Source organism: Pieris rapae, chromosome 14 (assembly GCF_905147795.1).
Source record: "Pieris rapae chromosome 14, ilPieRapa1.1, whole genome shotgun sequence".
Lineage (NCBI taxonomy): Eukaryota > Metazoa > Arthropoda > Insecta > Lepidoptera > Pieridae > Pieris > Pieris rapae.
Genome location: NC_059522.1, coordinates 8949351 through 8962260, shown reverse-complemented (window position 1 = coordinate 8962260; position 12910 = coordinate 8949351). Strand labels below are relative to the sequence as shown.

General features: G+C 34.2%; 1 protein-coding gene across 6 annotated transcripts in view; it reads right to left on the bottom strand.

The window, feature by feature from the left end:
• The window catches only part of LOC110995235 (POU domain, class 6, transcription factor 2), a 118015-nt gene that overhangs the window by 90983 nt on the left and 14122 nt on the right, over positions 1-12910 (bottom strand). The window contains exon 3 of one of the 6 annotated variants that reach the window (XM_022262298.2): positions 7237-7329. The exons of the other annotated variants lie outside the window; for them this stretch is intronic. The gene's annotated coding sequence lies outside the window, so the exon portion shown is untranslated. The remainder of the gene's footprint in view (positions 1-7236; positions 7330-12910) is intronic. 6 annotated transcript variants of the gene reach the window in all.

Genomic DNA, 12910 nt, shown 5'->3' with positions numbered 1-12910 from the left:
GTCTCGCATTCGTATCTCGGCGTTCTGTGTGTGTATTTAGCGCTTGTTCAACGCAATTGAAGACTAGGTAAAGAAACCGGCATGTCTTCCAAAAATGGTTGGCATGTGTCACAATAGATCTATCTACTTGTCTTCAAAAATATAATTAACAAATAACCTACTCTGAGTGGAACATATATTGACTATTATTATGATTGTATAATAATAGTCATACATACTAAACGCGTATGTGTCAAAAACAAAAATGCTAAGACTATTTTTTCCAATATAAAAGGTGATTAAGCGGGCTAGTTAGATAGAAAATAAATTCTAAACCTAATCCCGAAGATAAAGCTTTGTTTTTCCATACGTATCCGTACAAATCCATGCAAATGTAATCTAATGAACATTTCTCGTAAACGCGAATACTAGGAACGAATTAGAGTGTAGATAATGCGAGCTTTTATGATACTTAGAAGCTTTCCTTGGAAATACTTGTATATCAACTTGTATAGATTTATCGGTTTCTCGTATTGTATTGACCGAAATTTCGATTGGAATGTTAGGGCGCTTCGAGCTTTGGTATTATTACAAATGGATACTATAATTTGGATCGGGATTTACGATATAGTTGTTGACGGTAATTCCAGAAAACTTGAGGTTTTTGTCGGTAATTCCCTCTGGCATTGAGTGTCCATGGGCGGCGGTAACACTTATCTAGTAAGCCTCCTGCCCGTTTGCCCCCTGTTCTAGAAAAAAAACTTCATTCAAATTCTTATAGAGTTGTCTCCAGACCATATGGTCTCATTAATCCGATGTTGTGCTGGCTTGTGTATGTTTAATTAGTTCTTATTTTATTTAAATTTTACGTTATGCTATAAATATAGTACTTTGCATATAATAATAATTATTATTATCTTTATGTAATGATGTATGAAGTCTTCAATAGATTTTTCTGTTAAGTAGTTATTAGAAGAAAGATTTTTTTTTTATATGTATATACGCATCTGACAAGCCTACTATTGTAACTTAATACAAACTGTGGTTTTCAAATGTATACCATGATTTAGATTGTATTCAAATTCAATATAATTTATTCATATATGTAACACAATTTATACGTACACTTCTACTACGAACGCCAAAATCAGAATTGTATATGAAATGCTTCTAATCTCACATTTACTGCCAGTCCTCAAATCAAGGGCGTAGAACGGAAGAGAAGAAGTCGCCGAAGTTTTTGTTATAAGTCCACAATAATTTTGTGAAAACTAAAGAAAACTGAAATTATAGTTTCCATAATAGCTGCCAAGAGTCCCGTATAGATGTCATTTTGAATATGAATTTTAAAAATGTAAGAGCATACTATTTCTTAAAAGGCCGGAAACGTACTTGCGAGCCCTTTGGCAATGTGAATGTATAGGCGGCGGTATCACTTCACATCAGATGAGCCTCCTGCCCGTTTTATTGTTATATAAAAAACAATGGTTTAAATAGAATACTGTCAATTTTATTAATATTCTTCTGATTCGATTGCATTTCTCTTTATCATATATTACATTATTGTAATAAATAAATCGATTCAAATTAATGAATACTAGTCCGAAATGTTCAACTACTTACTTTAGAAAAACAATACAGAAATAATAATTATTAAAAGATTCACAGTTCTGCGTATCAAAGTGAATCAAATGACACAGTGATCTGCACGCATAAGATACATCTGGATAACTCGATAACCCAATGTCCTATAAACGTATCGAATGCAACAAAAACAAACAACAAAACGCTCTATCTTACCACTCCAATCAACTCTAACTCCGGCAAGCAAAACTGAGCCTTAACGACCTTACAAACTAAGACACTACCAATCATTGTTCTGCAAATAGCTGCCCGGCCTAAGCAATACGAACTGATGCCAAAACGTAGCGGCCGTCGAATATGATTGCTCCTAATGCGCCGGGTGATAGGGGGGTGAGGCTAGGCCGGTGGGGGGAGGGGTTGCGTCGCGCCGTGTTTCTGACCGAGCAGTAAGTCTGGCTTAATCCTATCGGAAACGCGGGCCCCCATTGAAGATCGGCAAGGACTCGATATGCCATATGATCTGAGGATATATCTGACGATATTAACATACTTTGATATCTTTTTTGTTCTATCGTTAACATAGTCGTTTCCAGGACAGTTATTGTGGATACATCTGGTAATTGGCTATGGGGCTTCTAATATGGGATCTACTTTGAAACATAGGAGAACGTAGGTTTTTTTTTATTACGAAAACCTCGCAAACCTAGAATACAATTCTATGCAGTATTAATAGGTACTATATCAAGATAAACAAAGACGAAAATCTTAAAGCCAAAACTAGTTATGCCTAGATCTATCCAGCGATACCCACCCCCTGCACGACTCTAGGCGGCCTGTGAGGGGGACATTACAAATTAATAGCACAAAGACCGACCGCAGATCGCCGCTGCGAAAATTTACAGGCTCCAGACACTTATAGTGCACTGCAGACGATAAAGGCTGGCTTTACGTACTCGAATACGTAAGGCGTAGGCGTATTTTGGCAGTACGCTATAGCTATAATTATAAATTTCTAATAAACATTGTTCTTGGTGCAGAGTCGAGATTAAATTTTAAATAAGGTAAGGCGCTTCGAAGATGTATCGAGCGTTGAGACGATGGAAATAACTTTGATATTTTGACCGGTGCATGCAAAAGGTGAGTTTGTAGGTTCGTAATTCTCATTGGGGGTTAGTTTTCTTGTTTGTTTCATGCCTTTTTAACGAGTATCTAAGTTCCCAATTTAAATCTTTCCAATATCTCCTAAACCTTTTCAAGAACCCAATGTCTAACGAGTAAACGGTGAACTTTCATATTTTATTTAACAATTCTAACTATTTTGTAATTAAACATATCTTAAAAATAAATCAGTGGCGCTTACAACCTTTTTAGGTCTAGGCCTCACAAAATAAAAAATCATTGATTCATGTAGGTAATCCTAAAAAAAAGTAATATAGGTACATTGAATGCTAAAAATTTTACATTTACTGCCAGTTCTGAATTCATGGGCGTAGAACGGAAGAGAAGAACTGACAATAAACTCTCCGCCACTCTTTATAATCGCCATGTCTTTTTCTTTTACACAACGTTTGTAAGGAGCACATTTGTAAACGTTTTTGACATTCATAAGCATGCCTTAAGTCGCATCTAAATTTAATAAATAAATTTATATTTGATTTGATTTCTGTACCTGTCTATACTAATATTATAAAGAGGAAAGGTTTGATTTTTTGTTTGTTTGTTTGTTTGTATGAATTGAATAGGCTCCGAAACTACTTGGCAGATTTGAAAAATTCTTTCACTGTTGGAAAGCTACATCATTCCTGAGTGACATAGGCTATATTTCATTTTCAAAAAAAATAGGCATCCTTACTAAAATTACGATAACGTAATCCATCCGGGACGTAGGTTTGCGGCAGTACCGAAACCGAAATTTGAATTTAGCAGAGTCAGACGAGTTTATTATTGAAGCTCTCTAGCGAGGAAAATAATAATACTTAATAAAACGTGCTTTTCATCAGCATTGCACCCGTGCGAAGCCGGGGCGAATCACTAGTTTCATAATATGTTAATCAAATAGGCAAGTAGGTGATCCCCTGTGCCTGACACACGCTGTCAACAATTGGGTCTAGGGCAAGACAGTTTCCTGACGATATGGTTTCCTTCATCGTACGAGCGAATGTTAATTGGGCAAATTTTTCTTTCAGCCAGTTCACTCTAAAATAGGCCTCATTATGACATAATGCTGTATCTCCCTAATCATAACTCTATTGAATAAACACAATAAAATATTACCGTCCACCCACAGTACATTTATTCAAAACAATACTCAGTATCTTTTTCTATCTAACATTTACACACATGCATTCCTGTTAGTTATTTTCTATTCTCGACTAATCAAAATCTATGCAGCTCTATTTTAATATCAAAAACATTGGTACTAGAGTTTGATTGCTTTTCCAATCGATTCCAAATACTAAGCGATGCTCTCCATTTACGTTTTGTCCTTTACAAAAACATACACTGTACATGGTTTTATTGTCGTACAGGTGCTGTAAAAATTTAAAACTGCTAAGATCGTGAGGCTCTGGGCTTTAACGGGGAAGTCCCCAGTAATAGACGCACACGCGAAAAATACACTAACCGTAAGGGCCGGGGAATAACCCGTTCCATTCAATACGCAAATCGGACATGGGTTGATTGATCTCAAATATTTCAACATAAGGTTTAAGGACTCGCCTATTGTTATCAGTGGGGACTGCAAACCCTGGGCTGCAGTCCAAAAAGCCCTTAAGTAGATGCCCCCCTGCTCGTTGCTCTGTTGAATTAATGCTCTGTGTCACGGATTTTAGACAGGACATTGAAACGTCTGTAAACATTTGTTTTGAAAGTTGTCAGTAATTACGTGCAAAAACATTAATAGTTTAAGTCGATGTTTATATTGATGATGATATATTGATATATATTTGACCTGTATTCCTGAGTTCACATCTTTTGCTGAATATACAACGTTAATAAAATAACATAAATCTATTTAATATTTCATTGGTTCAACGTTTTAAGAACATATAAATTGGAATAAAAACTATAACAGTCTTTGAACTAAATTACTAATAATTTCCGTTTTTGATTGAATGTTAATGTTTTGATGAAGAGACAATATTATAGTTATAACGATTAATATTGAATGTAGTTCCTCAGTTAAGTTAAAAAAAATAAAAAATAGGAGTTAGTCTAGTAAAATAGAAGTACCTAAGTGAGGGGTGTGCGATTAAAAAGAACAATAAATAACCGAGCCTGCATGTTAAATTTGTCGAGAGTGGACGAAATAAGTCAAGCGGTGGTATTTGCTCTATGCTTAACCCTTGAAAAAGAGTTCCATTTGAATATACAAGCCAGCTATGATGATGAAGTCAAAGCAACAAAAGAAATCGTGTAGGCAAAATGAATCTTAATAATATTTATACAAAGTTCGAAATTATCACAGGAAACATAGATAAATAGAACCGCTTTTAGAATATTGAAGTTTTAGTGTACTTTAGTATTGCCTAACAGTGGTAAGTGGAAAAATAGAACGCGTGCTAATGAGTAATAGTGTCAATAGTTAGTTATGTTACATAATATACTAATTCGTAGCTTAAACTAGTCGACTTACTTAAATTAGTCTTAAGATAACGCTAGATCTAATAATGTATCAGTGAAGTGACAATGTATTTATATTATCAGTATATCAAGTATGAGAGAACAATAAATTAGTCTTACGTGTAAACACTTTACGGGCAATTTCAAATAATACAAGAGATTGGTATTTTAGATTGCTTTGAGTTTAAGCCCTTGTGTTCAATATCATTGTGAGGCATTTAACGAATGCCCTCTACAGTAAGCGGACAAATTGCTTCTAAAACAACAAAAGCCGACCGGAAAAATTCACAATCGCACCGAATCATTAATCTCAGAAACAAATGGAAATCGGCCGACATCTGCTATACTGGCCCACGAAAAAAATGGCCGCCATAGTCGACAGTTGTCACGTTATTCTCGACGGGATTAATTAGAAATGCGATTAAAAGCAAACAAAACAGGGAATGGTGAACTTAAATTAATGAAAAATTACCACCCCGCGAGCACTCGTCAACTCTTTTTTTTTACGGGGTCGCTCCCGCGCATTAAGCGGCTTTAATTTGAATTCAAAATTAGAATTACGCGCGCCTTCTAATTATATTTTTCGGCGCTCGATGTTTGATAAGGTTATTGTGATTTTTGTTAATTGAACGCGTTTGTTGTGGATTGGAAAACAGTGAATAAAAATGTAATAATGAGGCACGCGTCGCAATATAATTTTAGAACAATGGTGTTCGTATAAGTGATCGGGAACACCCGGGGAAGGGCAGTAGTGAGAGCTTTTGTGCGGCAAGAGCGCGACAAGTGCTCTTTACGCGCCTCCAGGAATCTACGGGGATTTTTTTGTAATGCAAACGTACGAATTATCCACCCATTAGCTATGTATATTCACTACACTTGTTCCGTGTTTTATTTATTTGTTTAGTTAGGGTATAACTTACACAAACATTTTCAAGAATTTGGCGACCTAGGGCTGAAAATTGTTGTATTTCTGATAGATCAGGGGGCAAACGGGCAGGAGGCTCACCTGATGTTAAGTGATACCGCCGCCCATGGATACTCTCAATGCCAGAGGGCTCGCGAGTGCGTTTCTGGACTTTTAAGAATTGGTACGCTCTTATTATTATTATTAGCTCTTAATTTAGTTTATTTTGACAAATTTCATTATATTATTTTCTCTTTTATTATTGTAACCCTAGAATGTTCTGCACAATTGTCATTGACGCACATGTATTGTGTGTTTGTATGTTTTATGTAAATGTTTCGTTTGTGTGCCTTTTTAAAATAAAATATATGATGAACAAATTTTCTCTACCTGATGACTCTTAGATAAGTTAATTTAAATACGTCAAGTCTAGATGCTTAAATTAGCCTAGCTCTTTGAAGTATTATAGCCAAAACAAAAGTTAACGGCGTACATCAAGGGAACAATTGCAAGGAAACGCAGCGACTAAAGTACTATATAATTTATAGTCAAATTATATGACGCACTCTGAATACAACAGAATTAGTTTAACCAGTAACTCAAATCGTTAATGTAGGTACTCCGGCTCTTGAAAGTTTTAACGGCTAAATCAGTTAAGAGGTGTTTATAAAAAGTGATTTTTTAAGCGATATAAAAAACTTAATACCACTGTTTAAAATAAACAGTATGACATAGAATGATAAGTACCTACCAAGGAATAAAAAATAATTATAAATGTATTTGTATGTACTTAGTGTCTGAAATAAAAGACTTTTATTATATTTTAAATTGTTTAGCGGGTTGAGTAAGTTTATAAGTAACAATTAGGTAATGTTTTGTCTAACTTAAGTATTGAACAGTACGGGCGTATAATATTTAATCTAAATTATTCTAAGCTTTATCAGTAAAATCTAATTATACTATATATATTTATATATTACTATTAAGTATTATGTTTTTCTGAAATCATGTGTTTTATAATCATTTTTGGATTTTAAGGGTTTGCCTACTAAAAATAAATCAAGAAATTTAATTTGACCTGAACTGATAGTTTACAGTTGTCAAAGAATAGATTTTTCTTTAAAAGTTCAGAATTCTAGTGGGCTCACCCTCTTTGTATAGCAGAGAAGACGCCTGGAGTGAGTCGAGACCCACATACTTTGCCCTCGGTAATGTGGGGCTTGCGTATATGCCATTTCCACCTCGGAGATAAAAAAAATTAGTTAACATAGCCATAAACATCCATTTATAAAGCTTAAGCAGCTGTCAGTAAGAGCTTTTACGTCACGCTACGGATAGTTATTACAAATAGCGTGTTTCAATTTGTGTATTTCAACAGATTAAAAAACTGTTTTTAACTTCACTATTTCTAAGTCACGCGGGTGCATTTTATGCATGAATATAAAGCTTATAAGGACAATATTGGATTGATCGTTAAAAATTAATCACTATTATTATATAGCTCTCTCTCTCTCAATAAAATAGTAACAAATAAATTAAACGTGACACAATCGAACGTACAGAATGAAAGTCGAACGGTGAATCACCCCAAGCCGTCAACGGTTAAAACTAGCGTGATTAAAACACAAAATTAACCCCGTGCACATTTACAAATATCGGTCAATTAACGGCCGAGTGAGATAACAATTGAAAACGGTTTCGCTTTCACCGATGGCCAGTTAACGTGCGCTAAATATAATAATAGATCAGCGGATACATCAATGCTCCATGCTTTCGCACTGCCACTTTCAATTTTCGAACGCAACCGCGCACAGATAAAATAACGTTTGTATGCTCTGTGGAAACGTGTTGCCATGTATTTACCTGACAATTTGAAGCGTGAAGTTCTTTACAGATTATCGAATACGCATTATAGAATAACATTGAAAGGATTTGACTATGTTGGCAATGGATAATTTTGGATATTAATTATCTATATATTGTATGAAATTAGTCGCGCTAAAACTCGAGAAAGGCAAGATGGATCGGGCTTATTTTGATGTTAAAGTTGTTGGGTTCATGGAAGGTTCAAACGGTGAGATACATGTGTCAACTACAAATAATTTAATTTTCCAATATAATACGTTTTTTGCTTCAAAACACGTTGTTTTTTTTTAATTGTTACTTAGTTGTCAAATATTTTAAGGTTCAGAATGTTGTCTGCTTTATAGAAATTTTTGCAGAAATAGAAGGTCACTAAATCAGCTAGTGCTAAAATTGCTTTAAAAAATAAAAGAAGTGGTGAGGCACTGGCAAATAACAGTTTTAATACCTACGATGATAATACCTTTGGATGTATTGAAAAAAAAATTGATTTCTATTAATAATTTGCGATATACGTCACGCCATGGGTCAAGAAAAGCCTTACTTGGAATGGCCCAATAATAAGAAGAAAGAGAGGACGTACTACCAGATCCTTGTAAACATGGAATAAAAGGGAAAGCGGGGCAGAATTTGACAATTGTCTCGAGAAATAGACACAAGTGGATGAATTTGGAGGAGGCTTTCACTCGGAGGTCGAGTACTAGTGTAAAACAAAATAACATGGAATGTTCTCGAATAAAGGCATACATATTTATATATTTTTTTATAATACATTACGCAATTTTGGATTATCATAACAATAATTGAAATCCCTACCAACACTTATAAATTCTCCCATTGGAAAGGCATTGTTTAAAATGCAATTAATATTTTAAGCAACAATACGGCAATTAAAGTTTATAATGTAGAAAATCGTGCTCCGTCGCTCCAAGCCGAAGATTTAACGATTTTATACATCTGTACGAGCACAATCATAAAAATTGCCCATCCATAAAGGTTTATAATAATGCATTTATATCTATATTTATACGACTTTAAACTTTATTAATTTATATTAAAGTCTAGTTTTAAATGAATTCCGCGATTCATTAGTAATACGAATAAGGGTTGGCAAATCCAACTTCTATTGTTAATAGTCACGCGTCGCGTTATAATTATATTTGTTATTAATGCTTTAGAATAATTCGAATGAATAGAATCTTAAAAATTCAAAGCCATTCAATGCTTTGATAGATATTTTCAGGTGCGGCTAAAAGAAACTTTGTATTTTTTTAATAATACTTAAAAGATTGTTCAAATTGAATATTAAGTTTATATTTATAAAATATAGTTAAACAGATGTTAAAATATTATAGAAATATGTGTTTTTTTTAATTTATAAAACGGGCTATAAAAACGTACATTTTTTGACCGGGTTGACTGTCACTTTGACAGATTTGGCACACTCATCTCTTGAAAGAAGTCGAAAACGGCAAAACTTACGAGGTGATCATATTTGGGTATACACCAAAAAAGAGTAAGAAACTGGTTTTAGTTTCTTGTTCCCGCCATTCATAAATTTTCTCACAATACATATTATCGAATAGTCATTCAAAAATTTTGTCTAAAATGTCTGGGCGTTCCGGGAGCGCACTCATTACGCGAGTACGTATGCACTTAAGTATTTGGAAAAACTATCATAACTTTTTAAGAGTGAGCTTGCGAGAAAACCTAATTACTCAGCAGATCAAGCGACTCAAGTGAAAATGGGTAGGTCATAAACTCCAGATTCCAATTATATTCCCAAGCAGGGGCTTGGTTTGAAGCAAAGTAAGTGAAGGCGTGGCCATCCTAAGCAATACTGGCGACGTTTAATTCAGATGAGGCAAAGAGAACCGCAAAGACTTGGAGCGATTTAAAATATGAGGCTCAAAAACGCGATGGACACTCACTGTGGACGCCCTCTGCCCCATCCAGGGGTTATAGGATTTAAGTCAAGTTCATAAGGGTGAGATTATTACATTATACCAGCTTACATTGTCTATTAAATAGCAAGAGAGTCTTGTGTGAATAGAGAATAGAGCACAGAAGAGCATTCAAACACTGAAAAGTAACTGTCAAATTAAACGTGACAAACACAGATAATACAACGAAAAAGAACGCCGAAGTGGCACAGAGCTACTCCATAAAGTGTCAATAACAGTTCGTGTTCTCAAATTATCTTTAATGCGCTGTTATTTTGAGTTTTAATGCGCCCGCTATAAAAAGATAATCACAAAAATAATTGAAACGAAATAATAAAGAGTGTGGAGGAGGGGGGACGATTAATGACAGGGTGGCAGTCGCATTACGACCTAAATAATCAACATAATTACGCTTTTTAGCCCGCGTTCCCCTTTTTACCCTGAGTACTAGAGATTGTCTGTTTGAAGCTTTTTTCCACTAGCTTAAAGTTCGCTTTCAATATGATTACGCGGCGGAAAACGTGGAAAATTTGTCCACGTAAAGAAATGTGTAGAACGTAAATACATTACTAGTTCTGTGTATTATACCCAATTTATTCTGCAAAGAATATATATAACAATATATACTGTACCTTATTTATTATTAAATATAATAATAATAAAGCTACTTTTTACTTTTTACTTTAGCTTTAAAAAGGTTTGCCATCTCAGACATATAAAAAAATTTAGCTGTCAGAATTCTACGGATTTAAAAATCAGTGTATAGTTTGTTATTTCTATTACTACCTGTTCCGTAGTATCGACCTCCTTTAGATACAGGACGTCTTCTTAACTTTTATAATTCTGATTCTATTATTTGATTCTTCCATCCATTTCTGTCGTGATGAAATACCCCGATATGTTGACTGGAACTAAACCAAATAGGGCTCACAATAGTTATAAGGATAATAAATACACTAACAATAAGAGAGGTTAGGGTGATATGAAACATATATTGCAGCGAAATCACTAAGGAAATCAAGATGTTTTTATAGGCAAACGAAAGCTTTCGATGGTAAGTGACATTGCCGCCCACAGAAAGCTCCCAAATTCGTGGCGGGATTTAAAGATCTGCTACTCTGCTTAGTGGATACCTAGCTGGTTACATAACTTAACAATGAAAAAAAGTGCGTAAAAAAAGTATGCATGTCAGAAATGAAACTTCTTAGTAAATTAATTATTACTGTGTGTGTTTTTGATCACTCCATATATTTGTATATATTTACACTGTTTACGAGCTTAAGATATTATAAAGAAATAAAAAGTATAAGTTTACTGCACAAGACGTTATGCGACAGAATTTCCATCTAAAGCTCTAATATGTAACTACTAAACGAATACATCAACCACTAGCGTGTATTATTTCTCGATCTCCCTTTCTCTCTCTCTCTCTCAATGGGTCACAATCGCTCTCTCCCTTTTCTACGTCAAAAACGCTGCACATCTCGTGACGTTTTATCCGTAAAAAAAATACCCTCATGCGCCTAAAGAAGTTTCACTTCAAAGAACAAGTAAAATGGACTTTTTTTTCGTCATAATGTCTTAAGGCAATAGATTTAATAAATTGTTTCAATGCTAATTGCTATGGATTTTAATGTATGTAGATTAAAATGTAGATAAATACTCGATCTGCAGGGGTCAGTGAAGAATCGGTATATAATTAAAGATAATGAGACGCCATTCAGACGTCCGTCTGCCCTTAGACACGAATAAGATCGGATGGAGAAGGTATAGTATTTTATATAAAACGGAAAAATTATGCGACAAATTATCTTAAGCTTTTTTTATACCCAAAAAAAGTACTAAGCCGATATGATAATGTTGAAATTAAATACATAAGATATAATTATATATACTATACTGTAAATAAAGCGAACATATAAAGACATCGATATTGTCGGAGACAGCATTTAGAAAGAAAAAAGAAAGAGCGTACCAATTCTTAAAAGGTAGGCTACGCACTTGCGAGCCTTCTGGTAATTGTTTTTATGTTATAGGAGGCAAACGGGCAGGAGGTTCATCTGATGTTAAGTGATATCAAAATCACATTCACATTCCCAGAAGCATCGCAGGTGCGTTGCAAGCCATTTAAGACACGGTACTAGTTTCTTGAAGGACCCAAAGTTGAATGGTTCTGAAATACTTTGTATATTATATAGTAATAAAAATATTATTTTTAATTAGTGTCGGACGAAAGTGATAAAAATAATAATGGCATGGTGCAAAAATGCCGCCTCCATAATTTAACGATCAGTAGCCACGTTAAGACAGACGTCTTAAAATGGACGGGTTTAATTCGGTTTAATTTTGTATCAACTCCCAACTGTCATTTGAAAAAGGCTCATATAAATTAGTGTAGTTTATAACATAAAGTATCTCTAACATAGTGACAATATTGCAAACATGTTATGTAATAGATAGGTCTATATAGCCATTTTACCGGAATAAAACATGTTTAACAATCTACATGATAATTATTTCTTTCGTAAATATGTGGGCATCATGTATCTACATAATAATATAGTTACCTGCTGCATTTTTATTACGCCTATTTTATTTTAGATAAGTAGTTTTTTTCATGTTTCGTAGGTTCATGGTCTATACATATAATTATCAAGTCAATTTATGCGAAATATTGTATATTTGACTTTCAATAGTATATATAGTATAGTCCTAATTTTAGGAAATATTTTGAATTTAATTATACAAAGTATTTAAAAACATAAAGTGTCACAATTCTGCGGGTAGATGTTAACAATTTTGCTTTAAGAAAAGAGCGTACTACACGCAGAAGTTAACTAGGCAACTCGCCAAGAGTCATTATAGCCAAATCAGGTGCCAAGTTGATTTGTGCGTGTAGTACCTTAAGGCCGTCAATTTATAAAGTATTACTCTGGCCTTGTCCATGGGCGGTGGTATTAGTTAACATCAGGTGAGGCTCCTAGTTTAAAAAAAAATACCCTTCTTATTTCGAATT